This window comes from Oncorhynchus mykiss, unplaced genomic scaffold (assembly GCF_013265735.2).
Source record: "Oncorhynchus mykiss isolate Arlee unplaced genomic scaffold, USDA_OmykA_1.1 un_scaffold_640, whole genome shotgun sequence".
In the NCBI taxonomy this organism is placed as follows: Eukaryota; Metazoa; Chordata; class Actinopteri; order Salmoniformes; family Salmonidae; genus Oncorhynchus; species Oncorhynchus mykiss.
The window spans coordinates 1-24,725 of record NW_023494087.1 but is presented as its reverse complement, the minus strand read 5'-3'; the positions used below and the strand labels follow the sequence as shown (position 1 = coordinate 24,725).

General features: G+C 45.1%; 71 non-coding genes across 71 annotated transcripts; all 71 read right to left on the bottom strand.

Annotated features, from left to right (window-relative positions):
• Window positions 1-163: 163 nt before the first annotated feature.
• On the bottom strand, window positions 164-282 carry LOC118960795. The gene has a single exon (XR_005048674.1). It is a non-coding gene; the product is annotated as a 5S ribosomal RNA (ribosomal RNA).
• Window positions 283-542: 260 nt separating this feature from the next.
• Window positions 543-660, bottom strand: LOC118960920. Its single transcript, XR_005048799.1, has one exon. It is a non-coding gene; the product is annotated as a 5S ribosomal RNA (ribosomal RNA).
• A 434-nt stretch (window positions 661-1,094) lies between these two features.
• LOC118960794 lies at window positions 1,095-1,213 on the bottom strand. The gene has a single exon (XR_005048673.1). It is a non-coding gene; the product is annotated as a 5S ribosomal RNA (ribosomal RNA).
• Window positions 1,214-1,390: 177 nt separating this feature from the next.
• On the bottom strand, window positions 1,391-1,509 carry LOC118960793. The gene has a single exon (XR_005048672.1). It is a non-coding gene; the product is annotated as a 5S ribosomal RNA (ribosomal RNA).
• Window positions 1,510-1,687: 178 nt separating this feature from the next.
• Window positions 1,688-1,806, bottom strand: LOC118960792. Its single transcript, XR_005048671.1, has one exon. It is a non-coding gene; the product is annotated as a 5S ribosomal RNA (ribosomal RNA).
• Window positions 1,807-2,067: 261 nt separating this feature from the next.
• On the bottom strand, window positions 2,068-2,186 carry LOC118960791. Its single transcript, XR_005048670.1, has one exon. It is a non-coding gene; the product is annotated as a 5S ribosomal RNA (ribosomal RNA).
• Window positions 2,187-2,608: 422 nt separating this feature from the next.
• On the bottom strand, window positions 2,609-2,727 carry LOC118960790. Its single transcript, XR_005048669.1, has one exon. It is a non-coding gene; the product is annotated as a 5S ribosomal RNA (ribosomal RNA).
• Window positions 2,728-2,904: 177 nt separating this feature from the next.
• Window positions 2,905-3,023, bottom strand: LOC118960789. The gene has a single exon (XR_005048668.1). It is a non-coding gene; the product is annotated as a 5S ribosomal RNA (ribosomal RNA).
• A 260-nt stretch (window positions 3,024-3,283) lies between these two features.
• On the bottom strand, window positions 3,284-3,402 carry LOC118960788. The gene has a single exon (XR_005048667.1). It is a non-coding gene; the product is annotated as a 5S ribosomal RNA (ribosomal RNA).
• Window positions 3,403-3,662: 260 nt separating this feature from the next.
• Window positions 3,663-3,781, bottom strand: LOC118960787. Its single transcript, XR_005048666.1, has one exon. It is a non-coding gene; the product is annotated as a 5S ribosomal RNA (ribosomal RNA).
• Window positions 3,782-3,958: 177 nt separating this feature from the next.
• LOC118960785 lies at window positions 3,959-4,077 on the bottom strand. The gene has a single exon (XR_005048664.1). It is a non-coding gene; the product is annotated as a 5S ribosomal RNA (ribosomal RNA).
• A 260-nt stretch (window positions 4,078-4,337) lies between these two features.
• On the bottom strand, window positions 4,338-4,456 carry LOC118960784. Its single transcript, XR_005048663.1, has one exon. It is a non-coding gene; the product is annotated as a 5S ribosomal RNA (ribosomal RNA).
• Window positions 4,457-4,633: 177 nt separating this feature from the next.
• LOC118960918 lies at window positions 4,634-4,751 on the bottom strand. The gene has a single exon (XR_005048797.1). It is a non-coding gene; the product is annotated as a 5S ribosomal RNA (ribosomal RNA).
• A 253-nt stretch (window positions 4,752-5,004) lies between these two features.
• LOC118960783 lies at window positions 5,005-5,123 on the bottom strand. The gene has a single exon (XR_005048662.1). It is a non-coding gene; the product is annotated as a 5S ribosomal RNA (ribosomal RNA).
• A 259-nt stretch (window positions 5,124-5,382) lies between these two features.
• LOC118960782 lies at window positions 5,383-5,501 on the bottom strand. Its single transcript, XR_005048661.1, has one exon. It is a non-coding gene; the product is annotated as a 5S ribosomal RNA (ribosomal RNA).
• Window positions 5,502-5,678: 177 nt separating this feature from the next.
• Window positions 5,679-5,797, bottom strand: LOC118960781. The gene has a single exon (XR_005048660.1). It is a non-coding gene; the product is annotated as a 5S ribosomal RNA (ribosomal RNA).
• A 258-nt stretch (window positions 5,798-6,055) lies between these two features.
• Window positions 6,056-6,174, bottom strand: LOC118960913. Its single transcript, XR_005048792.1, has one exon. It is a non-coding gene; the product is annotated as a 5S ribosomal RNA (ribosomal RNA).
• A 175-nt stretch (window positions 6,175-6,349) lies between these two features.
• Window positions 6,350-6,467, bottom strand: LOC118960926. Its single transcript, XR_005048805.1, has one exon. It is a non-coding gene; the product is annotated as a 5S ribosomal RNA (ribosomal RNA).
• Window positions 6,468-6,644: 177 nt separating this feature from the next.
• LOC118960923 lies at window positions 6,645-6,761 on the bottom strand. The gene has a single exon (XR_005048802.1). It is a non-coding gene; the product is annotated as a 5S ribosomal RNA (ribosomal RNA).
• Window positions 6,762-6,938: 177 nt separating this feature from the next.
• On the bottom strand, window positions 6,939-7,057 carry LOC118960917. Its single transcript, XR_005048796.1, has one exon. It is a non-coding gene; the product is annotated as a 5S ribosomal RNA (ribosomal RNA).
• A 178-nt stretch (window positions 7,058-7,235) lies between these two features.
• On the bottom strand, window positions 7,236-7,354 carry LOC118960972. Its single transcript, XR_005048841.1, has one exon. It is a non-coding gene; the product is annotated as a 5S ribosomal RNA (ribosomal RNA).
• Window positions 7,355-7,530: 176 nt separating this feature from the next.
• LOC118960911 lies at window positions 7,531-7,650 on the bottom strand. The gene has a single exon (XR_005048790.1). It is a non-coding gene; the product is annotated as a 5S ribosomal RNA (ribosomal RNA).
• Window positions 7,651-7,910: 260 nt separating this feature from the next.
• Window positions 7,911-8,029, bottom strand: LOC118960971. Its single transcript, XR_005048840.1, has one exon. It is a non-coding gene; the product is annotated as a 5S ribosomal RNA (ribosomal RNA).
• A 177-nt stretch (window positions 8,030-8,206) lies between these two features.
• LOC118960970 lies at window positions 8,207-8,325 on the bottom strand. The gene has a single exon (XR_005048839.1). It is a non-coding gene; the product is annotated as a 5S ribosomal RNA (ribosomal RNA).
• Window positions 8,326-8,502: 177 nt separating this feature from the next.
• On the bottom strand, window positions 8,503-8,621 carry LOC118960969. Its single transcript, XR_005048838.1, has one exon. It is a non-coding gene; the product is annotated as a 5S ribosomal RNA (ribosomal RNA).
• Window positions 8,622-8,881: 260 nt separating this feature from the next.
• Window positions 8,882-9,000, bottom strand: LOC118960968. Its single transcript, XR_005048837.1, has one exon. It is a non-coding gene; the product is annotated as a 5S ribosomal RNA (ribosomal RNA).
• Window positions 9,001-9,178: 178 nt separating this feature from the next.
• Window positions 9,179-9,297, bottom strand: LOC118960966. Its single transcript, XR_005048835.1, has one exon. It is a non-coding gene; the product is annotated as a 5S ribosomal RNA (ribosomal RNA).
• Window positions 9,298-9,558: 261 nt separating this feature from the next.
• Window positions 9,559-9,677, bottom strand: LOC118960965. Its single transcript, XR_005048834.1, has one exon. It is a non-coding gene; the product is annotated as a 5S ribosomal RNA (ribosomal RNA).
• Window positions 9,678-9,855: 178 nt separating this feature from the next.
• LOC118960964 lies at window positions 9,856-9,974 on the bottom strand. The gene has a single exon (XR_005048833.1). It is a non-coding gene; the product is annotated as a 5S ribosomal RNA (ribosomal RNA).
• A 177-nt stretch (window positions 9,975-10,151) lies between these two features.
• Window positions 10,152-10,270, bottom strand: LOC118960963. The gene has a single exon (XR_005048832.1). It is a non-coding gene; the product is annotated as a 5S ribosomal RNA (ribosomal RNA).
• A 261-nt stretch (window positions 10,271-10,531) lies between these two features.
• Window positions 10,532-10,650, bottom strand: LOC118960962. The gene has a single exon (XR_005048831.1). It is a non-coding gene; the product is annotated as a 5S ribosomal RNA (ribosomal RNA).
• A 260-nt stretch (window positions 10,651-10,910) lies between these two features.
• Window positions 10,911-11,029, bottom strand: LOC118960961. Its single transcript, XR_005048830.1, has one exon. It is a non-coding gene; the product is annotated as a 5S ribosomal RNA (ribosomal RNA).
• A 177-nt stretch (window positions 11,030-11,206) lies between these two features.
• On the bottom strand, window positions 11,207-11,325 carry LOC118960960. Its single transcript, XR_005048829.1, has one exon. It is a non-coding gene; the product is annotated as a 5S ribosomal RNA (ribosomal RNA).
• Window positions 11,326-11,585: 260 nt separating this feature from the next.
• Window positions 11,586-11,704, bottom strand: LOC118960959. The gene has a single exon (XR_005048828.1). It is a non-coding gene; the product is annotated as a 5S ribosomal RNA (ribosomal RNA).
• Window positions 11,705-11,964: 260 nt separating this feature from the next.
• Window positions 11,965-12,083, bottom strand: LOC118960958. Its single transcript, XR_005048827.1, has one exon. It is a non-coding gene; the product is annotated as a 5S ribosomal RNA (ribosomal RNA).
• Window positions 12,084-12,343: 260 nt separating this feature from the next.
• LOC118960957 lies at window positions 12,344-12,462 on the bottom strand. Its single transcript, XR_005048826.1, has one exon. It is a non-coding gene; the product is annotated as a 5S ribosomal RNA (ribosomal RNA).
• A 177-nt stretch (window positions 12,463-12,639) lies between these two features.
• Window positions 12,640-12,758, bottom strand: LOC118960955. The gene has a single exon (XR_005048824.1). It is a non-coding gene; the product is annotated as a 5S ribosomal RNA (ribosomal RNA).
• A 261-nt stretch (window positions 12,759-13,019) lies between these two features.
• LOC118960954 lies at window positions 13,020-13,138 on the bottom strand. The gene has a single exon (XR_005048823.1). It is a non-coding gene; the product is annotated as a 5S ribosomal RNA (ribosomal RNA).
• A 177-nt stretch (window positions 13,139-13,315) lies between these two features.
• LOC118960953 lies at window positions 13,316-13,434 on the bottom strand. The gene has a single exon (XR_005048822.1). It is a non-coding gene; the product is annotated as a 5S ribosomal RNA (ribosomal RNA).
• Window positions 13,435-13,694: 260 nt separating this feature from the next.
• LOC118960952 lies at window positions 13,695-13,813 on the bottom strand. Its single transcript, XR_005048821.1, has one exon. It is a non-coding gene; the product is annotated as a 5S ribosomal RNA (ribosomal RNA).
• Window positions 13,814-13,990: 177 nt separating this feature from the next.
• On the bottom strand, window positions 13,991-14,109 carry LOC118960951. The gene has a single exon (XR_005048820.1). It is a non-coding gene; the product is annotated as a 5S ribosomal RNA (ribosomal RNA).
• A 260-nt stretch (window positions 14,110-14,369) lies between these two features.
• On the bottom strand, window positions 14,370-14,488 carry LOC118960950. Its single transcript, XR_005048819.1, has one exon. It is a non-coding gene; the product is annotated as a 5S ribosomal RNA (ribosomal RNA).
• A 260-nt stretch (window positions 14,489-14,748) lies between these two features.
• Window positions 14,749-14,867, bottom strand: LOC118960949. The gene has a single exon (XR_005048818.1). It is a non-coding gene; the product is annotated as a 5S ribosomal RNA (ribosomal RNA).
• Window positions 14,868-15,044: 177 nt separating this feature from the next.
• Window positions 15,045-15,163, bottom strand: LOC118960948. The gene has a single exon (XR_005048817.1). It is a non-coding gene; the product is annotated as a 5S ribosomal RNA (ribosomal RNA).
• A 260-nt stretch (window positions 15,164-15,423) lies between these two features.
• On the bottom strand, window positions 15,424-15,542 carry LOC118960947. The gene has a single exon (XR_005048816.1). It is a non-coding gene; the product is annotated as a 5S ribosomal RNA (ribosomal RNA).
• Window positions 15,543-15,719: 177 nt separating this feature from the next.
• On the bottom strand, window positions 15,720-15,838 carry LOC118960946. Its single transcript, XR_005048815.1, has one exon. It is a non-coding gene; the product is annotated as a 5S ribosomal RNA (ribosomal RNA).
• Window positions 15,839-16,098: 260 nt separating this feature from the next.
• On the bottom strand, window positions 16,099-16,217 carry LOC118960944. Its single transcript, XR_005048813.1, has one exon. It is a non-coding gene; the product is annotated as a 5S ribosomal RNA (ribosomal RNA).
• Window positions 16,218-16,467: 250 nt separating this feature from the next.
• LOC118960943 lies at window positions 16,468-16,586 on the bottom strand. The gene has a single exon (XR_005048812.1). It is a non-coding gene; the product is annotated as a 5S ribosomal RNA (ribosomal RNA).
• A 177-nt stretch (window positions 16,587-16,763) lies between these two features.
• On the bottom strand, window positions 16,764-16,882 carry LOC118960942. The gene has a single exon (XR_005048811.1). It is a non-coding gene; the product is annotated as a 5S ribosomal RNA (ribosomal RNA).
• Window positions 16,883-17,143: 261 nt separating this feature from the next.
• Window positions 17,144-17,262, bottom strand: LOC118960941. Its single transcript, XR_005048810.1, has one exon. It is a non-coding gene; the product is annotated as a 5S ribosomal RNA (ribosomal RNA).
• A 177-nt stretch (window positions 17,263-17,439) lies between these two features.
• On the bottom strand, window positions 17,440-17,558 carry LOC118960940. The gene has a single exon (XR_005048809.1). It is a non-coding gene; the product is annotated as a 5S ribosomal RNA (ribosomal RNA).
• A 260-nt stretch (window positions 17,559-17,818) lies between these two features.
• Window positions 17,819-17,937, bottom strand: LOC118960939. The gene has a single exon (XR_005048808.1). It is a non-coding gene; the product is annotated as a 5S ribosomal RNA (ribosomal RNA).
• Window positions 17,938-18,114: 177 nt separating this feature from the next.
• Window positions 18,115-18,233, bottom strand: LOC118960930. The gene has a single exon (XR_005048807.1). It is a non-coding gene; the product is annotated as a 5S ribosomal RNA (ribosomal RNA).
• A 261-nt stretch (window positions 18,234-18,494) lies between these two features.
• LOC118960919 lies at window positions 18,495-18,613 on the bottom strand. The gene has a single exon (XR_005048798.1). It is a non-coding gene; the product is annotated as a 5S ribosomal RNA (ribosomal RNA).
• A 260-nt stretch (window positions 18,614-18,873) lies between these two features.
• On the bottom strand, window positions 18,874-18,992 carry LOC118960908. The gene has a single exon (XR_005048787.1). It is a non-coding gene; the product is annotated as a 5S ribosomal RNA (ribosomal RNA).
• A 177-nt stretch (window positions 18,993-19,169) lies between these two features.
• Window positions 19,170-19,288, bottom strand: LOC118960897. Its single transcript, XR_005048776.1, has one exon. It is a non-coding gene; the product is annotated as a 5S ribosomal RNA (ribosomal RNA).
• Window positions 19,289-19,547: 259 nt separating this feature from the next.
• On the bottom strand, window positions 19,548-19,666 carry LOC118960885. Its single transcript, XR_005048764.1, has one exon. It is a non-coding gene; the product is annotated as a 5S ribosomal RNA (ribosomal RNA).
• A 183-nt stretch (window positions 19,667-19,849) lies between these two features.
• On the bottom strand, window positions 19,850-19,968 carry LOC118960874. Its single transcript, XR_005048753.1, has one exon. It is a non-coding gene; the product is annotated as a 5S ribosomal RNA (ribosomal RNA).
• Window positions 19,969-20,228: 260 nt separating this feature from the next.
• Window positions 20,229-20,347, bottom strand: LOC118960863. The gene has a single exon (XR_005048742.1). It is a non-coding gene; the product is annotated as a 5S ribosomal RNA (ribosomal RNA).
• A 177-nt stretch (window positions 20,348-20,524) lies between these two features.
• LOC118960852 lies at window positions 20,525-20,643 on the bottom strand. The gene has a single exon (XR_005048731.1). It is a non-coding gene; the product is annotated as a 5S ribosomal RNA (ribosomal RNA).
• A 260-nt stretch (window positions 20,644-20,903) lies between these two features.
• LOC118960841 lies at window positions 20,904-21,022 on the bottom strand. The gene has a single exon (XR_005048720.1). It is a non-coding gene; the product is annotated as a 5S ribosomal RNA (ribosomal RNA).
• Window positions 21,023-21,199: 177 nt separating this feature from the next.
• Window positions 21,200-21,318, bottom strand: LOC118960830. Its single transcript, XR_005048709.1, has one exon. It is a non-coding gene; the product is annotated as a 5S ribosomal RNA (ribosomal RNA).
• A 260-nt stretch (window positions 21,319-21,578) lies between these two features.
• On the bottom strand, window positions 21,579-21,697 carry LOC118960819. Its single transcript, XR_005048698.1, has one exon. It is a non-coding gene; the product is annotated as a 5S ribosomal RNA (ribosomal RNA).
• Window positions 21,698-21,875: 178 nt separating this feature from the next.
• LOC118960808 lies at window positions 21,876-21,994 on the bottom strand. The gene has a single exon (XR_005048687.1). It is a non-coding gene; the product is annotated as a 5S ribosomal RNA (ribosomal RNA).
• A 260-nt stretch (window positions 21,995-22,254) lies between these two features.
• On the bottom strand, window positions 22,255-22,373 carry LOC118960797. Its single transcript, XR_005048676.1, has one exon. It is a non-coding gene; the product is annotated as a 5S ribosomal RNA (ribosomal RNA).
• Window positions 22,374-22,633: 260 nt separating this feature from the next.
• Window positions 22,634-22,752, bottom strand: LOC118960786. Its single transcript, XR_005048665.1, has one exon. It is a non-coding gene; the product is annotated as a 5S ribosomal RNA (ribosomal RNA).
• Window positions 22,753-22,929: 177 nt separating this feature from the next.
• Window positions 22,930-23,048, bottom strand: LOC118960967. Its single transcript, XR_005048836.1, has one exon. It is a non-coding gene; the product is annotated as a 5S ribosomal RNA (ribosomal RNA).
• A 263-nt stretch (window positions 23,049-23,311) lies between these two features.
• On the bottom strand, window positions 23,312-23,430 carry LOC118960956. The gene has a single exon (XR_005048825.1). It is a non-coding gene; the product is annotated as a 5S ribosomal RNA (ribosomal RNA).
• Window positions 23,431-23,690: 260 nt separating this feature from the next.
• Window positions 23,691-23,809, bottom strand: LOC118960945. The gene has a single exon (XR_005048814.1). It is a non-coding gene; the product is annotated as a 5S ribosomal RNA (ribosomal RNA).
• Window positions 23,810-24,069: 260 nt separating this feature from the next.
• Window positions 24,070-24,188, bottom strand: LOC118960891. Its single transcript, XR_005048770.1, has one exon. It is a non-coding gene; the product is annotated as a 5S ribosomal RNA (ribosomal RNA).
• Window positions 24,189-24,364: 176 nt separating this feature from the next.
• On the bottom strand, window positions 24,365-24,483 carry LOC118960780. The gene has a single exon (XR_005048659.1). It is a non-coding gene; the product is annotated as a 5S ribosomal RNA (ribosomal RNA).
• Window positions 24,484-24,725: the final 242 nt, after the last annotated feature.

The following is a 24,725-nucleotide window of genomic DNA, read 5'->3' as shown; positions in this document are numbered from 1 at the left end:
AAAAGTGGATGAAATTGCATATACTGTAGCCATAATTTGTAGCACAGATTGTTGGATGAAATACAAACTAACCTTGCTTACTTATTTCAAAGCGAGGGCACATATTTCAGCCTTGTGGGAAAAAACGGACAAAGAGTTGAAATTCCACAAGGCAGTGACAAAAAGCTTACAGCACCTGGTATTCCCAGGCGGTCTCCCATCCAAGTACTAACCAGGCCCGACCCTGCTTAGCTTCCGAGATCGGACGAGATCAGGCGTACTCAGGCCGGTGTGGCCGTAAGCGAGAAACTATCTCTTGGTGCACTATGTAAAGTCAAAGTGAGCCTGATTAACAGCTGTTGCATTTCCACCATTTAGATAAGCATCTTTGTGTCACTCAAAAAGTGGAAGAAATTGCATATACTGTAGCCATAATTTGTAGCACAGATTGTTGGATGAAATACAAACTAACCTTGCTTACTTATTTCAAAGCGAGGGCACATATTTCAGCCTTGTGGGAAAAAACGGACAAAGAGTTGAAATTCCACAAGGCAGTGACAAAAAGCTTACAGCACCTGGTATTCCCAGGCGGTCTCCCATCCAAGTACTAACCAGGCCCGACCCTGCTTAGCTTCCGAGATCGGACGAGATCAGGCGTACTCAGGCGGTGTGGCCGTAAGCGAAAGGCAATCTCAAAAAGTGGATGAAATTGCATATACTGTAGCCATAATTTGTAGCACAGATTGTTGGATGAAATACAAACTAACCTTGCTTACTTATTTCAAAGCGAGGGCACATATTTCAGCCTTGTGGGAAAAAACGGACAAAGAGTTGAAATTCCACAAGGCAGTGACAAAAAGCTTACAGCACCTGGTATTCCCAGGCGGTCTCCCATCCAAGTACTAACCAGGCCCGACCCTGCTTAGCTTCTCGGACGAGATCGCGACGAAAGCAATCTCGATGAAATTGCATATACTGTAGCCATAATTTGTAGCACAGATTGTTGGATGAAATACAAACTAACCTTGCTTACTTATTTCAAAGCGAGGGCACATATTTCAGCCTTGTGGGAAAAAACGGACAAAGAGTTGAAATTCCACAAGGCAGTGACAAAAAGCTTACAGCACCTGGTATTCCCAGGCGGTCTCCCATCCAAGTACTAACCAGGCCCGACCCTGCTTAGCTTCCGAGATCGGACGAGATCAGGCGTACTCAGGCCGGTGTGGCCGTAAGCGAAAGGCAATCTCAAAAAGTGGATGAAATTGCATATACTGTAGCCATAATTTGTAGCACAGATTGTTGGATGAAATACAAACTAACCTTGCTTACTTATTTCAAAGCGAGGGCACATATTTCAGCCTTGTGGGAAAAAACGGACAAAGAGTTGAAATTCCACAAGGCAGTGACAAAAAGCTTACAGCACCTGGTATTCCCAGGCGGTCTCCCATCCAAGTACTAACCAGGCCCGACCCTGCTTAGCTTCCGAGATCGGACGAGATCAGGCGTACTCAGGCCGGTGTGGCCGTAAGCGAAAGGCAATCTCAAAAAGTGGATGAAATTGCATATACTGTAGCCATAATTTGTAGCACAGATTGTTGGATGAAATACAAACTAACCTTGCTTACTTATTTCAAAGCGAGGGCACATATTTCAGCCTTGTGGGAAAAAAACGGACAAAGAGTTGAAATTCCACAAGGCAGTGACAAAAAGCTTACAGCACCTGGTATTCCCAGGCGGTCTCCCATCCAAGTACTAACCAGGCCCGACCCTGCTTAGCTTCCGAGATCGGACGAGATCAGGCGTACTCAGGCCGGTGTGGCCGTAAGCGAGAAACTATCTCTTGGTGCACTATGTAAAGTCAAAGTGAGCCTGATTAACAGCTGTTGCATTTCCACCATTTAGATAAGCATCTTTGTGTCACTCAAAAAGTGGAAGAAATTGCATATACTGTAGCCATAATTTGTAGCACAGATTGTTGGATGAAATACAAACTAACCTTGCTTACTTATTTCAAAGCGAGGGCACATATTTCAGCCTTGTGGGAAAAAAACGGACAAAGAGTTGAAATTCCACAAGGCAGTGACAAAAAGCTTACAGCACCTGGTATTCCCAGGCGGTCTCCCATCCAAGTACTAACCAGGCCCGACCCTGCTTAGCTTCCGAGATCGGACGAGATCAGGCGTACTCAGGCCGGTGTGGCCGTAAGCGAAAGGCAATCTCAAAAAGTGGATGAAATTGCATATACTGTAGCCATAATTTGTAGCACAGATTGTTGGATGAAATACAAACTAACCTTGCTTACTTATTTCAAAGCGAGGGCACATATTTCAGCCTTGTGGGAAAAAACGGACAAAGAGTTGAAATTCCACAAGGCAGTGACAAAAAGCTTACAGCACCTGGTATTCCCAGGCGGTCTCCCATCCAAGTACTAACCAGGCCCGACCCTGCTTAGCTCCGAGATCGGACGAGATCAGCGAGAAATTGCATATACTGTAGCCATAATTTGTAGCACAGATTGTTGGATGAAATACAAACTAACCTTGCTTACTTATTTCAAAGCGAGGGCACATATTTCAGCCTTGTGGGAAAAAACGGACAAAGAGTTGAAATCCACAAGGCAGTGACAAAAAGCTTACAGCACCTGGTATTCCCAGGCGGTCTCCCATCCAAGTACTAACCAGGCCCGACCCTGCTTAGCTTCCGAGATCGGACGAGATCAGGCGTACTCAGGCCGGTGTGGCCGTAAGCGAAAGGCAATCTCAAAAAGTGGATGAAATTGCATATACTGTAGCCATAATTTGTAGCACAGATTGTTGGATGAAATACAAACTAACCTTGCTTACTTATTTCAAAGCGAGGGCACATATTTCAGCCTTGTGGGAAAAAACGGACAAAGAGTTGAAATTCCACAAGGCAGTGACAAAAAGCTTACAGCACCTGGTATTCCCAGGCGGTCTCCCATCCAAGTACTAACCAGGCCCGACCCTGCTTAGCTTCCGAGATCGGACGAGATCAGGCGTACTCAGGCCGGTGTGGCCGTAAGCGAGAAACTATCTCTTGGTGCACTATGTAAAGTCAAAGTGAGCCTGATTAACAGCTGTTGCATTTCCACCATTTAGATAAGCATCTTTGTGTCACTCAAAAAGTGGAAGAAATTGCATATACTGTAGCCATAATTTGTAGCACAGATTGTTGGATGAAATACAAACTAACCTTGCTTACTTATTTCAAAGCGAGGGCACATATTTCAGCCTTGTGGGAAAAAACGGACAAAGAGTTGAAATTCCACAAGGCAGTGACAAAAAGCTTACAGCACCTGGTATTCCCAGGCGGTCTCCCATCCAAGTACTAACCAGGCCCGACCCTGCTTAGCTTCCGAGATCGGACGAGATCAGGCGTACTCAGGCCGGTGTGGCCGTAAGCGAGAAACTATCTCTTGGTGCACTATGTAAAGTCAAAGTGAGCCTGATTAACAGCTGTTGCATTTCCACCATTTAGATAAGCATCTTTGTGTCACTCAAAAAGTGGAAGAAATTGCATATACTGTAGCCATAATTTGTAGCACAGATTGTTGGATGAAATACAAACTAACCTTGCTTACTTATTTCAAAGCGAGGGCACATATTTCAGCCTTGTGGGAAAAAACGGACAAAGAGTTGAAATTCCACAAGGCAGTGACAAAAAGCTTACAGCACCTGGTATTCCCAGGCGGTCTCCCATCCAAGTACTAACCAGGCCCGACCCTGCTTAGCTTCCGAGATCGGACGAGATCAGGCGTACTCAGGCCGGTGTGGCCGTAAGCGAAAGGCAATCTCAAAAAGTGGATGAAATTGCATATACTGTAGCCATAATTTGTAGCACAGATTGTTGGATGAAATACAAACTAACCTTGCTTACTTATTTCAAAGCGAGGGCACATATTTCAGCCTTGTGGGAAAAAACGGACAAAGAGTTGAAATTCCACAAGGCAGTGACAAAAAGCTTACAGCACCTGGTATTCCCAGGCGGTCTCCCATCCAAGTACTAACCAGGCCCGACCCTGCTTAGCTTCCGAGATCGGACGAGATCAGGCGTACTCAGGCCGGTGTGGCCGTAAGCGAGAAACTATCTCTTGGTGCACTATGTAAAGTCAAAGTGAGCCTGATTAACAGCTGTTGCATTTCCACCATTAGATAAGCATCTTTGTGTCACTCAAAAAGTGGAAGAAATTGCATATACTGTAGCCATAATTTGTAGCACAGATTGTTGGATGAAATACAAACTAACCTTGCTTACTTATTTCAAAGCGAGGGCACATATTTCAGCCTTGTGGGAAAAAAACGGACAAAGAGTTGAAATTCCACAAGGCAGTGACAAAAAGCTTACAGCACCTGGTATTCCCAGGCGGTCTCCCATCCAAGTACTAACCAGGCCCGACCCTGCTTAGCTTCCGAGATCGGACGAGATCAGGCGTACTCAGGCCGGTGTGGCCGTAAGCGAAAGGCAATCTCAAAAAGTGGATGAAATTGCATATACTGTAGCCATAATTTGTAGCACAGATTGTTGGATGAAATACAAACTAACCTTGCTTACTTATTTCAAAGCGAGGGCACATATTTCAGCCTTGTGGGAAAAAACGGACAAAGAGTTGAAATTCCACAAGGCAGTGACAAAAAGCTTACAGCACCTGGTATTCCCAGGCGGTCTCCCATCCAAGTACTAACCAGGCCCGACCCTGCTTAGCTTCCGAGATCGGACGAGATCAGGCGTACTCAGGCGGTGTGGCCGTAAGCGAGATCTCTTGGTGCACTATGTAAAGTCAAAGTGAGCCGATTAACAGCTGTTGCATTCCACCATTTAGATAAGCATCTTTGTGTCACTCAAAAAGTGGAAGAAATTGCATATACTGTAGCCATAATTTGTAGCACAGATTGTTGGATGAAATACAAACTAACCTTGCTTACTTATTTCAAAGCGAGGGCACATATTTCAGCCTTGTGGGAAAAAACGGACAAAGAGTTGAAATTCCACAAGGCAGTGACAAAAAGCTTACAGCACCTGGTATTCCCAGGCGGTCTCCCATCCAAGTACTAACCAGGCCCGACCCTGCTTAGCTTCCGAGATCGGACGAGATCAGGCGTACTCAGGCCGGTGTGGCCGTAAGCGAGAACTATCTCTTGGTGCACTATGTAAAGTCAAAGTGAGCCTGATTAACAGCTGTTGCATTTCCACCATTTAGATAAGCATCTTTGTGTCACTCAAAAAGTGGAAGAAATTGCATATACTGTAGCCATAATTTGTAGCACAGATTGTTGGATGAAATACAAACTAACCTTGCTTACTTATTTCAAAGCGAGGGCACATATTTCAGCCTTGTGGGAAAAAACGGACAAAGAGTTGAAATTCCACAAGGCAGTGACAAAAAGCTTACAGCACCTGGTATTCCCAGGCGGTCTCCCATCCAAGTACTAACCAGGCCCGACCCTGCTTAGCTTCCGAGATCGGACGAGATCAGGCGTACTCAGGCCGGTGTGGCCGTAAGCGAAAGGCAATCTCAAAAAGTGGATGAAATTGCATATACTGTAGCCATAATTTGTAGCACAGATTGTTGGATGAAATACAAACTAACCTTGCTTACTTATTTCAAAGCGAGGGCACATATTTCAGCCTTGTGGGAAAAAACGGACAAAGAGTTGAAATTCCACAAGGCAGTGACAAAAAGCTTACAGCACCTGGTATTCCCAGGCGGTCTCCCATCCAAGTACTAACCAGGCCCGACCCTGCTTAGCTTCCGAGATCGGACGAGATCAGGCGTACTCAGGCCGGTGTGGCCGTAAGCGAGAAACTATCTCTTGGTGCACTATGTAAAGTCAAAGTGAGCCTGATAACAGCTGTTGCATTCCACCATTTAGATAAGCATCTTTGTGTCACTCAAAAAGTGGAAGAAATTGCATATACTGTAGCCATAATTTGTAGCACAGATTGTTGGATGAAATACAAACTAACCTTGCTTACTTATTTCAAAGCGAGGGCACATATTTCAGCCTTGTGGGAAAAAACGGACAAAGAGTTGAAATTCCACAAGGCAGTGACAAAAAGCTTACAGCACCTGGTATTCCCAGGCGGTCTCCCATCCAAGTACTAACCAGGCCCGACCCTGCTTAGCTTCCGAGATCGGACGAGATCAGGCGTACTCAGGCCGGTGTGGCAGTAAGCGAAAGCAATCTCAAAAAGTGGATGAAATTGCATATACTGTAGCCATAATTTGTAGCACAGATTGTGGATGAAATACAAACTAACCTTGCTTACTTATTTCAAAGCGAGGGCACATATTTCAGCCTTGTGGGAAAAAACGGACAAAGAGTTGAAATTCCACAAGGCAGTGACAAAAAGCTTACAGCACCTGGTATTCCCAGGCGGTCTCCCATCCAAGTACTAACCAGGCCCGACCCTGCTTAGCTCCGAGATCGGACGAGATCAGGCGTACTCAGGCCGGTGTGGCCGTAAGCGAAAGCAATCTCAAAAAGTGGATGAAATTGCATATACTGTAGCCATAATTTGTAGCACAGATTGTTGGATGAAATACAAACTAACCTTGCTTACTTATTTCAAAGCGAGGGCACATATTTCAGCCTTGTGGGAAAAAAACGGACAAAGAGTTGAAATTCCACAAGGCAGTGACAAAAAGCTTACAGCACCTGGTATTCCCAGGCGGTCTCCCATCCAAGTACTAACCAGGCCCGACCTGCTTAGCTTCCGAGATCGGACGAGATCAGGCGTACTCAGGCGGTGTGGCCGTAAGCGAAAGGCAATCTCAAAAAGTGGATGAAATTGCATATACGGTAGCCATAATTTGTAGCACAGATTGTTGGATGAAATACAAACTAACCTTGCTTACTTATTTCAAAGCGAGGGCACATATTTCAGCCTTGTGGGAAAAAACGGACAAAGAGTTGAAATTCCACAAGGCAGTGACAAAAAGCTTACAGCACCTGGTATTCCCAGGCGGTCTCCCATCCAAGTACTAACCAGGCCCGACCCTGCTTAGCTTCCGAGATCGGACGAGATCAGGCTTACTCAGGCCGGTGTGGCCGTAAGCGAAAGGCAATCTCACAAAGTGGATGAAATTGCATATACTGTAGCCATAATTTGTAGCACAGATTGTTGGATGAAATACAAACTAACCTTGCTTACTTATTTCAAAGCGAGGGCACATATTTCAGCCCTTGTGGGAAAAAACGGACAAAGAGTTGAAATTCCACAAGGCAGTGACAAAAAGCTTACAGCACCTGGTATTCCCAGGCGGTCTCCCATCCAAGTACTAACCAGGCCCGACCCTGCTTAGCTTCCGAGATCGGACGAGATCAGGCGTACTCAGGCCGGTGTGGCCGTAAGCGAAAGGCAATCTCAAAAAGTGGATGAAATTGCATATACTGTAGCCATAATTTGTAGCACAGATTGTTGGATGAAATACAAACTAACCTTGCTTACTTATTTCAAAGCGAGGGCACATATTTCAGCCTTGTGGGAAAAACGGACAAAGAGTTGAAATTCCACAAGGCAGTGACAAAAAGCTTACAGCACCTGGTATTCCCAGGCGGTCTCCCATCCAAGTACTAACCAGGCCCGACCCTGCTTAGCTTCCGAGATCGGGACGAGATCAGGCGTACTCAGGCCGGTGTGGCCGTAAGCGAGAAACTATCTCTTGGTGCACTATGTAAAGTCAAAGTGAGCCTGATTAACAGCTGTTGCATTTCCACCATTTAGATAAGCATCTTTGTGTCACTCAAAAAGTGGAAGAAATTGCATATACTGTAGCCATAATTTGTAGCACAGATTGTTGGATGAAATACAAACTAACCTTGCTTACTTATTTCAAAGCGAGGGCACATATTTCAGCCTTGTGGGAAAAAACGGACAAAGAGTTGAAATTCCACAAGGCAGTGACAAAAAGCTTACAGCACCTGGTATTCCCAGGCGGTCTCCCATCCAAGTACTAACCAGGCCCGACCCTGCTTAGCTTCCGAGATCGGACGAGATCAGGCGTACTCAGGCCGGTGTGGCCGTAAGCGAAAGGCAATCTCAAAAAGTGGATGAAATTGCATATACTGTAGCCATAATTTGTAGCACAGATTGTTGGATGAAATACAAACTAACCTTGCTTACTTATTTCAAAGCGAGGGCACATATTTCAGCCTTGTGGGAAAAAACGGACAAAGAGTTGAAATTCCACAAGGCAGTGACAAAAAGCTTACAGCACCTGGTATTCCCAGGCGGTCTCCCATCCAAGTACTAACCAGGCCCGACCCTGCTTAGCTTCCGAGATCGGACGAGATCAGGCGTACTCAGGCCGGTGTGGCCGTAAGCGAAAGGCAATCTCAAAAAGTGGATGAAATTGCATATACTGTAGCCATAATTTGTAGCACAGATTGTTGGATGAAATACAAACTAACCTTGCTTACTTATTTCAAAGCGAGGGCACATATTTCAGCCTTGTGGGAAAAAACGGACAAAGAGTTGAAATTCCACAAGGCAGTGACAAAAAGCTTACAGCACCTGGTATTCCCAGGCGGTCTCCCATCCAAGTACTAACCAGGCCCGACCCTGCTTAGCTTCCGAGATCGGACGAGATCAGGCGTACTCAGGCCGGTGTGGCCGTAAGCGAGAAATTATCTCTTGGTGCACTATGTAAAGTCAAAGTGAGCCTGATTAACAGCTGTTGCATTTCCACCATTTAGATAAGCATCTTTGTGTCACTCAAAAAGTGGAAGAAATTGCATATACTGTAGCCATAATTTGTAGCACAGATTGTTGGATGAAATACAAACTAACCTTGCTTACTTATTTCAAAGCGAGGGCACATATTTCAGCCTTGTGGGAAAAAACGGACAAAGAGTTGAAATTCCACAAGGCAGTGACAAAAAGCTTACAGCACCTGGTATTCCCAGGCGGTCTCCCATCCAAGTACTAACCAGGCCCGACCCTGCTTAGCTTCCGAGATCGGACGAGATCAGGCGTACTCAGGCCGGTGTGGCCGTAAGCGAAAGGCAATCTCAAAAAGTGGATGAAATTGCATATACTGTAGCCATAATTTGTAGCACAGATTGTTGGATGAAATACAAACTAACCTTGCTTACTTATTTCAAAGCGAGGGCACATATTTCAGCCTTGTGGGAAAAAAACGGACAAAGAGTTGAAATTCCACAAGGCAGTGACAAAAAGCTTACAGCACCTGGTATTCCCAGGCGGTCTCCCATCCAAGTACTAACCAGGCCCGACCCTGCTTAGCTTCCGAGATCGGACGAGATCAGGCGTACTCAGGCCGGTGTGGCCGTAAGCGAGAAATTATCTCTTGGTGCACTATGTAAAGTCAAAGTGAGCCTGATTAACAGCTGTTGCATTTCCACCATTTAGATAAGCATCTTTGTGTCACTCAAAAAGTGGAAGAAATTGCATATACTGTAGCCATAATTTGTAGCACAGATTGTTGGATGAAATACAAACTAACCTTGCTTACTTATTTCAAAGCGAGGGCACATATTTCAGCCTTGTGGGAAAAAAACGGACAAAGAGTTGAAATTCCACAAGGCAGTGACAAAAAGCTTACAGCACCTGGTATTCCCAGGCGGTCTCCCATCCAAGTACTAACCAGGCCCGACCCTGCTTAGCTTCCGAGATCGGACGAGATCAGGCGTACTCAGGCCGGTGTGGCCGTAAGCGAAAGGCAATCTCAAAAAGTGGATGAAATTGCATATACTGTAGCCATAATTTGTAGCACAGATTGTTGGATGAAATACAAACTAACCTTGCTTACTTATTTCAAAGCGAGGGCACATATTTCAGCCTTGTGGGAAAAAAACGGACAAAGAGTTGAAATTCCACAAGGCAGTGACAAAAAGCTTACAGCACCTGGTATTCCCAGGCGGTCTCCCATCCAAGTACTAACCAGGCCCGACCCTGCTTAGCTTCCGAGATCGGACGAGATCAGGCGTACTCAGGCCGGTGTGGCCGTAAGCGAAAGGCAATCTCAAAAAGTGGATGAAATTGCATATACTGTAGCCATAATTTGTAGCACAGATTGTTGGATGAAATACAAACTAACCTTGCTTACTTATTTCAAAGCGAGGGCACATATTTCAGCCTTGTGGGAAAAAACGGACAAAGAGTTGAAATTCCACAAGGCAGTGACAAAAAGCTTACAGCACCTGGTATTCCCAGGCGGTCTCCCATCCAAGTACTAACCAGGCCCGACCCTGCTTAGCTTCCGAGATCGGACGAGATCAGGCGTACTCAGGCCGGTGTGGCCGTAAGCGAGAAACTTATCTCTTGGTGCACTATGTAAAGTCAAAGTGAGCCTGATTAACAGCTGTTGCATTTCCACCATTTAGATAAGCATCTTTGTGTCACTCAAAAAGTGGAAGAAATTGCATATACTGTAGCCATAATTTGTAGCACAGATTGTTGGATGAAATACAAACTAACCTTGCTTACTTATTTCAAAGCGAGGGCACATATTTCAGCCTTGTGGGAAAAAACGGACAAAGAGTTGAAATTCCACAAGGCAGTGACAAAAAGCTTACAGCACCTGGTATTCCCAGGCGGTCTCCCATCCAAGTACTAACCAGGCCCGACCCTGCTTAGCTTCCGAGATCGGACGAGATCAGGCGTACTCAGGCCGGTGTGGCCGTAAGCGAGAAATTATCTCTTGGTGCACTATGTAAAGTCAAAGTGAGCCTGATTAACAGCTGTTGCATTTCCACCATTTAGATAAGCATCTTTGTGTCACTCAAAAAGTGGAAGAAATTGCATATACTGTAGCCATAATTTGTAGCACAGATTGTTGGATGAAATACAAACTAACCTTGCTTACTTATTTCAAAGCGAGGGCACATATTTCAGCCTTGTGGGAAAAAACGGACAAAGAGTTGAAATTCCACAAGGCAGTGACAAAAAGCTTACAGCACCTGGTATTCCCAGGCGGTCTCCCATCCAAGTACTAACCAGGCCCGACCCTGCTTAGCTTCCGAGATCGGACGAGATCAGGCGTACTCAGGCCGGTGTGGCCGTAAGCGAAAGGCAATCTCAAAAAGTGGATGAAATTGCATATACTGTAGCCATAATTTGTAGCACAGATTGTTGGATGAAATACAAACTAACCTTGCTTACTTATTTCAAAGCGAGGGCACATATTTCAGCCTTGTGGGAAAAAACGGACAAAGAGTTGAAATTCCACAAGGCAGTGACAAAAAGCTTACAGCACCTGGTATTCCCAGGCGGTCTCCCATCCAAGTACTAACCAGGCCCGACCCTGCTTAGCTTCCGAGATCGGACGAGATCAGGCGTACTCAGGCCGGTGTGGCCGTAAGCGAGAAATTATCTCTTGGTGCACTATGTAAAGTCAAAGTGAGCCTGATTAACAGCTGTTGCATTTCCACCATTTAGATAAGCATCTTTGTGTCACTCAAAAAGTGGAAGAAATTGCATATACTGTAGCCATAATTTGTAGCACAGATTGTTGGATGAAATACAAACTAACCTTGCTTACTTATTTCAAAGCGAGGGCACATATTTCAGCCTTGTGGGAAAAAACGGACAAAGAGTTGAAATTCCACAAGGCAGTGACAAAAAGCTTACAGCACCTGGTATTCCCAGGCGGTCTCCCATCCAAGTACTAACCAGGCCCGACCCTGCTTAGCTTCCGAGATCGGACGAGATCAGGCGTACTCAGGCCGGTGTGGCCGTAAGCGAGAAATTATCTCTTGGTGCACTATGTAAAGTCAAAGTGAGCCTGATTAACAGCTGTTGCATTTCCACCATTTAGATAAGCATCTTTGTGTCACTCAAAAAGTGGAAGAAATTGCATATACTGTAGCCATAATTTGTAGCACAGATTGTTGGATGAAATACAAACTAACCTTGCTTACTTATTTCAAAGCGAGGGCACATATTTCAGCCTTGTGGGAAAAAACGGACAAAGAGTTGAAATTCCACAAGGCAGTGACAAAAAGCTTACAGCACCTGGTATTCCCAGGCGGTCTCCCATCCAAGTACTAACCAGGCCCGACCCTGCTTAGCTTCCGAGATCGGACGAGATCAGGCGTACTCAGGCCGGTGTGGCCGTAAGCGAGAAACTATCTCTTGGTGCACTATGTAAAGTCAAAGTGAGCCTGATTAACAGCTGTTGCATTTCCACCATTTAGATAAGCATCTTTGTGTCACTCAAAAAGTGGAAGAAATTGCATATACTGTAGCCATAATTTGTAGCACAGATTGTTGGATGAAATACAAACTAACCTTGCTTACTTATTTCAAAGCGAGGGCACATATTTCAGCCTTGTGGGAAAAAACGGACAAAGAGTTGAAATTCCACAAGGCAGTGACAAAAAGCTTACAGCACCTGGTATTCCCAGGCGGTCTCCCATCCAAGTACTAACCAGGCCCGACCCTGCTTAGCTTCCGAGATCGGACGAGATCAGGCGTACTCAGGCCGGTGTGGCCGTAAGCGAAAGGCAATCTCAAAAAGTGGATGAAATTGCATATACTGTAGCCATAATTTGTAGCACAGATTGTTGGATGAAATACAAACTAACCTTGCTTACTTATTTCAAAGCGAGGGCACATATTTCAGCCTTGTGGGAAAAAACGGACAAAGAGTTGAAATTCCACAAGGCAGTGACAAAAAGCTTACAGCACCTGGTATTCCCAGGCGGTCTCCCATCCAAGTACTAACCAGGCCCGACCCTGCTTAGCTTCCGAGATCGGACGAGATCAGGCGTACTCAGGCCGGTGTGGCCGTAAGCGAGAAATTATCTCTTGGTGCACTATGTAAAGTCAAAGTGAGCCTGATTAACAGCTGTTGCATTTCCACCATTTAGATAAGCATCTTTGTGTCACTCAAAAAGTGGAAGAAATTGCATATACTGTAGCCATAATTTGTAGCACAGATTGTTGGATGAAATACAAACTAACCTTGCTTACTTATTTCAAAGCGAGGGCACATATTTCAGCCTTGTGGGAAAAAAACGGACAAAGAGTTGAAATTCCACAAGGCAGTGACAAAAAGCTTACAGCACCTGGTATTCCCAGGCGGTCTCCCATCCAAGTACTAACCAGGCCCGACCCTGCTTAGCTTCCGAGATCGGACGAGATCAGGCGTACTCAGGCCGGTGTGGCCGTAAGCGAAAGGCAATCTCAAAAAGTGGATGAAATTGCATATACTGTAGCCATAATTTGTAGCACAGATTGTTGGATGAAATACAAACTAACCTTGCTTACTTATTTCAAAGCGAGGGCACATATTTCAGCCTTGTGGGAAAAAACGGACAAAGAGTTGAAATTCCACAAGGCAGTGACAAAAAGCTTACAGCACCTGGTATTCCCAGGCGGTCTCCCATCCAAGTACTAACCAGGCCCGACCCTGCTTAGCTTCCGAGATCGGACGAGATCAGGCGTACTCAGGCCGGTGTGGCCGTAAGCGAGAAATTATCTCTTGGTGCACTATGTAAAGTCAAAGTGAGCCTGATTAACAGCTGTTGCATTTCCACCATTTAGATAAGCATCTTTGTGTCACTCAAAAAGTGGAAGAAATTGCATATACTGTAGCCATAATTTGTAGCACAGATTGTTGGATGAAATACAAACTAACCTTGCTTACTTATTTCAAAGCGAGGGCACATATTTCAGCCTTGTGGGAAAAAACGGACAAAGAGTTGAAATTCCACAAGGCAGTGACAAAAAGCTTACAGCACCTGGTATTCCCAGGCGGTCTCCCATCCAAGTACTAACCAGGCCCGACCCTGCTTAGCTTCCGAGATCGGACGAGATCAGGCGTACTCAGGCCGGTGTGGCCGTAAGCGAAAGGCAATCTCAAAAAGTGGATGAAATTGCATATACTGTAGCCATAATTTGTAGCACAGATTGTTGGATGAAATACAAACTAACCTTGCTTACTTATTTCAAAGCGAGGGCACATATTTCAGCCTTGTGGGAAAAAACGGACAAAGAGTTGAAATTCCACAAGGCAGTGACAAAAAGCTTACAGCACCTGGTATTCCCAGGCGGTCTCCCATCCAAGTACTAACCAGGCCCGACCCTGCTTAGCTTCCGAGATCGGACGAGATCAGGCGTACTCAGGCCGGTGTGGCCGTAAGCGAGAAACTATCTCTTGGTGCACTATGTAAAGTCAAAGTGAGCCTGATTAACAGCTGTTGCATTTCCACCATTTAGATAAGCATCTTTGTGTCACTCAAAAAGTGGAAGAAATTGCATATACTGTAGCCATAATTTGTAGCACAGATTGTTGGATGAAATACAAACTAACCTTGCTTACTTATTTCAAAGCGAGGGCACATATTTCAGCCTTGTGGGAAAAAACGGACAAAGAGTTGAAATTCCACAAGGCAGTGACAAAAAGCTTACAGCACCTGGTATTCCCAGGCGGTCTCCCATCCAAGTACTAACCAGGCCCGACCCTGCTTAGCTTCCGAGATCGGACGAGATCAGGCGTACTCAGGCCGGTGTGGCCGTAAGCGAGAAATTATCTCTTGGTGCACTATGTAAAGTCAAAGTGAGCCTGATTAACAGCTGTTGCATTTCCACCATTTAGATAAGCATCTTTGTGTCACTCAAAAAGTGGAAGAAATTGCATATACTGTAGCCATAATTTGTAGCACAGATTGTTGGATGAAATACAAACTAACCTTGCTTACTTATTTCAAAGCGAGGGCACATATTTCAGCCTTGTGGGAAAAAACGGACAAAGAGTTGAAATTCCACAAGGCAGTGACAAAAAGCTTACAGCACCTGGTATTCCCAGGCGGTCTCCCATCCAAGTACTAACCAGGCCCGACCCTGCTTAGCTTCCGAGATCGGACGAGATCAGGCGTACTCAGGCCGGTGTGGCCGTAAGCGAAAGGCAATCTCAAAAAGTGGATGAAATTGCATATACTGTAGCCATAATTTGTAGCACAGATTGTTGGATGAAATACAAACTAACCTTGCTTACTTATTTCAAAGCGAGGGCACATATTTCAGCCTTGTGGGAAAAAACGGACAAAGAGTTGAAATTCCACAAGGCAGTGACAAAAAGCTTACAGCACCTGGTATTCCCAGGCGGTCTCCCATCCAAGTACTAACCAGGCCCGACCCTGCTTAGCTTCCGAGATCGGACGAGATCAGGCGTACTCAGGCCGGTGTGGCCGTAAGCGAGAAATTATCTCTTGGTGCACTATGTAAAGTCAAAGTGAGCCTGATTAACAGCTGTTGCATTTCCACCATTTAGATAAGCATCTTTGTGTCACTCAAAAAGTGGAAGAAATTGCATATACTGTAGCCATAATTTGTAGCACAGATTGTTGGATGAAATACAAACTAACCTTGCTTACTTATTTCAAAGCGAGGGCACATATTTCAGCCTTGTGGGAAAAAACGGACAAAGAGTTGAAATTCCACAAGGCAGTGACAAAAAGCTTACAGCACCTGGTATTCCCAGGCGGTCTCCCATCCAAGTACTAACCAGGCCCGACCCTGCTTAGCTTCCGAGATCGGACGAGATCAGGCGTACTCAGGCCGGTGTGGCCGTAAGCGAAAGGCAATCTCAAAAAGTGGATGAAATTGCATATACTGTAGCCATAATTTGTAGCACAGATTGTTGGATGAAATACAAACTAACCTTGCTTACTTATTTCAAAGCGAGGGCACATATTTCAGCCTTGTGGGAAAAAACGGACAAAGAGTTGAAATTCCACAAGGCAGTGACAAAAAGCTTACAGCACCTGGTATTCCCAGGCGGTCTCCCATCCAAGTACTAACCAGGCCCGACCCTGCTTAGCTTCCGAGATCGGACGAGATCAGGCGTACTCAGGCCGGTGTGGCCGTAAGCGAGAAATTATCTCTTGGTGCACTATGTAAAGTCAAAGTGAGCCTGATTAACAGCTGTTGCATTTCCACCATTTAGATAAGCATCTTTGTGTCACTCAAAAAGTGGAAGAAATTGCATATACTGTAGCCATAATTTGTAGCACAGATTGTTGGATGAAATACAAACTAACCTTGCTTACTTATTTCAAAGCGAGGGCACATATTTCAGCCTTGTGGGAAAAAACGGACAAAGAGTTGAAATTCCACAAGGCAGTGACAAAAAGCTTACAGCACCTGGTATTCCCAGGCGGTCTCCCATCCAAGTACTAACCAGGCCCGACCCTGCTTAGCTTCCGAGATCGGACGAGATCAGGCGTACTCAGGCCGGTGTGGCCGTAAGCGAAAGGAGCACTATGTAAAGTCAAAGTGAGCCTGATTAACAGCTGTTGCATTTCCACCATTTAGATAAGCATCTTTGTGTCACTCAAAAAGTGGAAGAAATTGCATATACTGTAGCCATAATTTGTAGCACAGATTGTTGGATGAAATACAAACTAACCTTGCTTACTTATTTCAAAGCGAGGGCACATATTTCAGCCTTGTGGGAAAAAAACGGACAAAGAGTTGAAATTCCACAAGGCAGTGACAAAAAGCTTACAGCACCTGGTATTCCCAGGCGGTCTCCCATCCAAGTACTAACCAGGCCCGACCCTGCTTAGCTTCCGAGATCGGACGAGATCAGGCGTACTCAGGCCGGTGTGGCCGTAAGCGAAAGGCAATCTCAAAAAGTGGATGAAATTGCATATACTGTAGCCATAATTTGTAGCACAGATTGTTGGATGAAATACAAACTAACCTTGCTTACTTATTTCAAAGCGAGGGCACATATTTCAGCCTTGTGGGAAAAAACGGACAAAGAGTTGAAATTCCACAAGGCAGTGACAAAAAGCTTACAGCACCTGGTATTCCCAGGCGGTCTCCCATCCAAGTACTAACCAGGCCCGACCCTGCTTAGCTTCCGAGATCGGACGAGATCAGGCGTACTCAGGCCGGTGTGGCCGTAAGCGAGAAATTATCTCTTGGTGCACTATGTAAAGTCAAAGTGAGCCTGATTAACAGCTGTTGCATTTCCACCATTTAGATAAGCATCTTTGTGTCACTCAAAAAGTGGAAGAAATTGCATATACTGTAGCCATAATTTGTAGCACAGATTGTTGGATGAAATACAAACTAACCTTGCTTACTTATTTCAAAGCGAGGGCACATATTTCAGCCTTGTGGGAAAAAAACGGACAAAGAGTTGAAATTCCACAAGGCAGTGACAAAAAGCTTACAGCACCTGGTATTCCCAGGCGGTCTCCCATCCAAGTACTAACCAGGCCCGACCCTGCTTAGCTTCCGAGATCGGACGAGATCAGGCGTACTCAGGCCGGTGTGGCCGTAAGCGAAAGGCAATCTCAAAAAGTGGATGAAATTGCATATACTGTAGCCATAATTTGTAGCACAGATTGTTGGATGAAATACAAACTAACCTTGCTTACTTATTTCAAAGCGAGGGCACATATTTCAGCCTTGTGGGAAAAAACGGACAAAGAGTTGAAATTCCACAAGGCAGTGACAAAAAGCTTACAGCACCTGGTATTCCCAGGCGGTCTCCCATCCAAGTACTAACCAGGCCCGACCCTGCTTAGCTTCCGAGATCGGACGAGATCAGGCGTACTCAGGCCGGTGTGGCCGTAAGCGAGAAATTATCTCTTGGTGCACTATGTAAAGTCAAAGTGAGCCTGATTAACAGCTGTTGCATTTCCACCATTTAGATAAGCATCTTTGTGTCACTCAAAAAGTGGAAGAAATTGCATATACTGTAGCCATAATTTGTAGCACAGATTGTTGGATGAAATACAAACTAACCTTGCTTACTTATTTCAAAGCGAGGGCACATATTTCAGCCTTGTGGGAAAAAACGGACAAAGAGTTGAAATTCCACAAGGCAGTGACAAAAAGCTTACAGCACCTGGTATTCCCAGGCGGTCTCCCATCCAAGTACTAACCAGGCCCGACCCTGCTTAGCTTCCGAGATCGGACGAGATCAGGCGTACTCAGGCCGGTGTGGCCGTAAGCGAAAGGCAATCTCAAAAAGTGGATGAAATTGCATATACTGTAGCCATAATTTGTAGCACAGATTGTTGGATGAAATACAAACTAACCTTGCTTACTTATTTCAAAGCGAGGGCACATATTTCAGCCTTGTGGGAAAAAACGGACAAAGAGTTGAAATTCCACAAGGCAGTGACAAAAAGCTTACAGCACCTGGTATTCCCAGGCGGTCTCCCATCCAAGTACTAACCAGGCCCGACCCTGCTTAGCTTCCGAGATCGGACGAGATCAGGCGTACTCAGGCCGGTGTGGCCGTAAGCGAGAAATTATCTCTTGGTGCACTATGTAAAGTCAAAGTGAGCCTGATTAACAGCTGTTGCATTTCCACCATTTAGATAAGCATCTTTGTGTCACTCAAAAAGTGGAAGAAATTGCATATACTGTAGCCATAATTTGTAGCACAGATTGTTGGATGAAATACAAACTAACCTTGCTTACTTATTTCAAAGCGAGGGCACATATTTCAGCCTTGTGGGAAAAAAACGGACAAAGAGTTGAAATTCCACAAGGCAGTGACAAAAAGCTTACAGCACCTGGTATTCCCAGGCGGTCTCCCATCCAAGTACTAACCAGGCCCGACCCTGCTTAGCTTCCGAGATCGGACGAGATCAGGCGTACTCAGGCCGGTGTGGCCGTAAGCGAGAAATTATCTCTTGGTGCACTATGTAAAGTCAAAGTGAGCCTGATTAACAGCTGTTGCATTTCCACCATTTAGATAAGCATCTTTGTGTCACTCAAAAAGTGGAAGAAATTGCATATACTGTAGCCATAATTTGTAGCACAGATTGTTGGATGAAATACAAACTAACCTTGCTTACTTATTTCAAAGCGAGGGCACATATTTCAGCCTTGTGGGAAAAAACGGACAAAGAGTTGAAATTCCACAAGGCAGTGACAAAAAGCTTACAGCACCTGGTATTCCCAGGCGGTCTCCCATCCAAGTACTAACCAGGCCCGACCCTGCTTAGCTTCCGAGATCGGACGAGATCAGGCGTACTCAGGCCGGTGTGGCCGTAAGCGAAAGGCAATCTCAAAAAGTGGATGAAATTGCATATACTGTAGCCATAATTTGTAGCACAGATTGTTGGATGAAATACAAACTAACCTTGCTTACTTATTTCAAAGCGAGGGCACATATTTCAGCCTTGTGGGAAAAAACGGACAAAGAGTTGAAATTCCACAAGGCAGTGACAAAAAGCTTACAGCACCTGGTATTCCCAGGCGGTCTCCCATCCAAGTACTAACCAGGCCCGACCCTGCTTAGCTTCCGAGATCGGACGAGATCAGGCGTACTCAGGCCGGTGTGGCCGTAAGCGAGAAATTATCTCTTGGTGCACTATGTAAAGTCAAAGTGAGCCTGATTAACAGCTGTTGCATTTCCACCATTTAGATAAGCATCTTTGTGTCACTCAAAAAGTGGAAGAAATTGCATATACTGTAGCCATAATTTGTAGCACAGATTGTTGGATGAAATACAAACTAACCTTGCTTACTTATTTCAAAGCGAGGGCACATATTTCAGCCTTGTGGAAAAAACGGACAAAGAGTTGAAATTCCACAAGGCAGTGACAAAAAGCTTACAGCACCTGGTATTCCCAGGCGGTCTCCCATCCAAGTACTAACCAGGCCCGACCCTGCTTAGCTTCCGAGATCGGACGAGATCAGGCGTACTCAGGCCGGTGTGGCCGTAAGCGAAAGGCAATCTCAAAAAGTGGATGAAATTGCATATACTGTAGCCATAATTTGTAGTTGTAGCACAGATTGTTGGATGAAATACAAACTAACCTTGCTTACTTATTTCAAAGCGAGGGCACATATTTCAGCCTTGTGGGAAAAAACGGACAAAGAGTTGAAATTCCACAAGGCAGTGACAAAAAGCTTACAGCACCTGGTATTCCCAGGCGGTCTCCCATCCAAGTACTAACCAGGCCCGACCCTGCTTAGCTTCCGAGATCGGACGAGATCAGGCGTACTCAGGCCGGTGTGGCCGTAAGCGAGAAATTATCTCTTGGTGCACTATGTAAAGTCAAAGTGAGCCTGATTAACAGCTGTTGCATTTCCACCATTTAGATAAGCATCTTTGTGTCACTCAAAAAGTGGAAGAAATTGCATATACTGTAGCCATAATTTGTAGCACAGATTGTTGGATGAAATACAAACTAACCTTGCTTACTTATTTCAAAGCGAGGGCACATATTTCAGCCTTGTGGGAAAAAACGGACAAAGAGTTGAAATTCCACAAGGCAGTGACAAAAAGCTTACAGCACCTGGTATTCCCAGGCGGTCTCCCATCCAAGTACTAACCAGGCCCGACCCTGCTTAGCTTCCGAGATCGGACGAGATCAGGCGTACTCAGGCCGGTGTGGCCGTAAGCGAAAGGCAATCTCAAAAAGTGGATGAAATTGCATATACTGTAGCCATAATTTGTAGCACAGATTGTTGGATGAAATACAAACTAACCTTGCTTACTTATTTCAAAGCGAGGGCACATATTTCAGCCTTGTGGGAAAAAACGGACAAAGAGTTGAAATTCCACAAGGCAGTGACAAAAAGCTTACAGCACCTGGTATTCCCAGGCGGTCTCCCATCCAAGTACTAACCAGGCCCGACCCTGCTTAGCTTCCGAGATCGGACGAGATCAGGCGTACTCAGGCCGGTGTGGCCGTAAGCGAGAAATTATCTCTTGGTGCACTATGTAAAGTCAAAGTGAGCCTGATTAACAGCTGTTGCATTTCCACCATTTAGATAAGCATCTTTGTGTCACTCAAAAAGTGGAAGAAATTGCATATACTGTAGCCATAATTTGTAGCACAGATTGTTGGATGAAATACAAACTAACCTTGCTTACTTATTTCAAAGCGAGGGCACATATTTCAGCCTTGTGGGAAAAAACGGACAAAGAGTTGAAATTCCACAAGGCAGTGACAAAAAGCTTACAGCACCTGGTATTCCCAGGCGGTCTCCCATCCAAGTACTAACCAGGCCCGACCCTGCTTAGCTTCCGAGATCGGACGAGATCAGGCGTACTCAGGCCGGTGTGGCCGTAAGCGAAAGGCAATCTCAAAAAGTGGATGAAATTGCATATACTGTAGCCATAATTTGTAGCACAGATTGTTGGATGAAATACAAACTAACCTTGCTTACTTATTTCAAAGCGAGGGCACATATTTCAGCCTTGTGGGAAAAAACGGACAAAGAGTTGAAATTCCACAAGGCAGTGACAAAAAGCTTACAGCACCTGGTATTCCCAGGCGGTCTCCCATCCAAGTACTAACCAGGCCCGACCCTGCTTAGCTTCCGAGATCGGACGAGATCAGGCGTACTCAGGCCGGTGTGGCCGTAAGCGAGAAATTATCTCTTGGTGCACTATGTAAAGTCAAAGTGAGCCTGATTAACAGCTGTTGCATTTCCACCATTTAGATAAGCATCTTTGTGTCACTCAAAAAGTGGAAGAAATTGCATATACTGTAGCCATAATTTGTAGCACAGATTGTTGGATGAAATACAAACTAACCTTGCTTACTTATTTCAAAGCGAGGGCACATATTTCAGCCTTGTGGGAAAAAACGGACAAAGAGTTGAAATTCCACAAGGCAGTGACAAAAAGCTTACAGCACCTGGTATTCCCAGGCGGTCTCCCATCCAAGTACTAACCAGGCCCGACCCTGCTTAGCTTCCGAGATCGGACGAGATCAGGCGTACTCAGGCCGGTGTGGCCGTAAGCGAAAGGCAATCTCAAAAAGTGGAATGAAATTGCATATACTGTAGCCATAATTTGTAGCACAGATTGTTGGATGAAATACAAACTAACCTTGCTTACTTATTTCAAAGCGAGGGCACATATTTCAGCCTTGTGGGAAAAAACGGACAAAGAGTTGAAATTCCACAAGGCAGTGACAAAAAGCTTACAGCACCTGGTATTCCCAGGCGGTCTCCCATCCAAGTACTAACCAGGCCCGACCCTGCTTAGCTTCCGAGATCGGACGAGATCAGGCGTACTCAGGCCGGTGTGGCCGTAAGCGAGAAACTATCTCTTGGTGCACTATGTAAAGTCAAAGTGAGCCTGATTAACAGCTGTTGCATTTCCACCATTTAGATAAGCATCTTTGTGTCACTCAAAAAGTGGAAGAAATTGCATATACTGTAGCCATAATTTGTAGCACAGATTGTTGGATGAAATACAAACTAACCTTGCTTACTTATTTCAAAGCGAGGGCACATATTTCAGCCTTGTGGGAAAAAACGGACAAAGAGTTGAAATTCCACAAGGCAGTGACAAAAAGCTTACAGCACCTGGTATTCCCAGGCGGTCTCCCATCCAAGTACTAACCAGGCCCGACCCTGCTTAGCTTCCGAGATCGGACGAGATCAGGCGTACTCAGGCCGGTGTGGCCGTAAGCGAGAAATTATCTCTTGGTGCACTATGTAAAGTCAAAGTGAGCCTGATTAACAGCTGTTGCATTTCCACCATTTAGATAAGCATCTTTGTGTCACTCAAAAAGTGGAAGAAATTGCATATACTGTAGCCATAATTTGTAGCACAGATTGTTGGATGAAATACAAACTAACCTTGCTTACTTATTTCAAAGCGAGGGCACATATTTCAGCCTTGTGGGAAAAAACGGACAAAGAGTTGAAATTCCACAAGGCAGTGACAAAAAGCTTACAGCACCTGGTATTCCCAGGCGGTCTCCCATCCAAGTACTAACCAGGCCCGACCCTGCTTAGCTTCCGAGATCGGACGAGATCAGGCGTACTCAGGCCGGTGTGGCCGTAAGCGAAAGGCAATCTCAAAAAGTGGATGAAATTGCATATACTGTAGCCATAATTTGTAGCACAGATTGTTGGATGAAATACAAACTAACCTTGCTTACTTATTTCAAAGCGAGGGCACATATTTCAGCCTTGTGGGAAAAAACGGACAAAGAGTTGAAATTCCACAAGGCAGTGACAAAAAGCTTACAGCACCTGGTATTCCCAGGCGGTCTCCCATCCAAGTACTAACCAGGCCCGACCCTGCTTAGCTTCCGAGATCGGACGAGATCAGGCGTACTCAGGCCGGTGTGGCCGTAAGCGAGAAACTTATCTCTTGGTGCACCTATGTAAAGTCAAAGTGAGCCTGATTAACAGCTGTTGCATTTCCACCATTTAGATAAGCATCTTTGTGTCACTCAAAAAGTGGAAGAAATTGCATATACTGTAGCCATAATTTGTAGCACAGATTGTTGGATGAAATACAAACTAACCTTGCTTACTTATTTCAAAGCGAGGGCACATATTTCAGCCTTGTGGGAAAAAAACGGACAAAGAGTTGAAATTCCACAAGGCAGTGACAAAAAGCTTACAGCACCTGGTATTCCCAGGCGGTCTCCCATCCAAGTACTAACCAGGCCCGACCCTGCTTAGCTTCCGAGATCGGACGAGATCAGGCGTACTCAGGCCGGTGTGGCCGTAAGCGAGAAATTATCTCTTGGTGCACTATGTAAAGTCAAAGTGAGCCTGATTAACAGCTGTTGCATTTCCACCATTTAGATAAGCATCTTTGTGTCACTCAAAAAGTGGAAGAAATTGCATATACTGTAGCCATAATTTGTAGCACAGATTGTTGGATGAAATACAAACTAACCTTGCTTACTTATTTCAAAGCGAGGGCACATATTTCAGCCTTGTGGGAAAAAACGGACAAAGAGTTGAAATTCCACAAGGCAGTGACAAAAAGCTTACAGCACCTGGTATTCCCAGGCGGTCTCCCATCCAAGTACTAACCAGGCCCGACCCTGCTTAGCTTCCGAGATCGGACGAGATCAGGCGTACTCAGGCCGGTGTGGCCGTAAGCGAGAAATTATCTCTTGGTGCACTATGTAAAGTCAAAGTGAGCCTGATTAACAGCTGTTGCATTTCCACCATTTAGATAAGCATCTTTGTGTCACTCAAAAAGTGGAAGAAATTGCATATACTGTAGCCATAATTTGTAGCACAGATTGTTGGATGAAATACAAACTAACCTTGCTTACTTATTTCAAAGCGAGGGCACATATTTCAGCCTTGTGGGAAAAAACGGACAAAGAGTTGAAATTCCACAAGGCAGTGACAAAAAGCTTACAGCACCTGGTATTCCCAGGCGGTCTCCCATCCAAGTACTAACCAGGCCCGACCCTGCTTAGCTTCCGAGATCGGACGAGATCAGGCGTACTCAGGCCGGTGTGGCCGTAAGCGAAAGGCAATCTCAAAAGTGGATGAAATTGCATATACTGTAGCCATAATTTGTAGCACAGATTGTTGGATGAAATACAAACTAACCTTGCTTACTTATTTCAAAGCGAGGGCACATATTTCAGCCTTGTGGGAAAAAACGGACAAAGAGTTGAAATTCCACAAGGCAGTGACAAAAAGCTTACAGCACCTGGTATTCCCAGGCGGTCTCCCATCCAAGTACTAACCAGGCCCGACCCTGCTTAGCTTCCGAGATCGGACGAGATCAGGCGTACTCAGGCCGGTGTGGCCGTAAGCGAGAAACTTATCTCTTGGTGCACTATGTAAAGTCAAAGTGAGCCTGATTAACAGCTGTTGCATTTCCACCATTTAGATAAGCATCTTTGTGTCACTCAAAAAGTGGAAGAAATTGCATATACTGTAGCCATAATTTGTAGCACAGATTGTTGGATGAAATACAAACTAACCTTGCTTACTTATTTCAAAGCGAGGGCACATATTTCAGCCTTGTGGGAAAAAACGGACAAAGAGTTGAAATT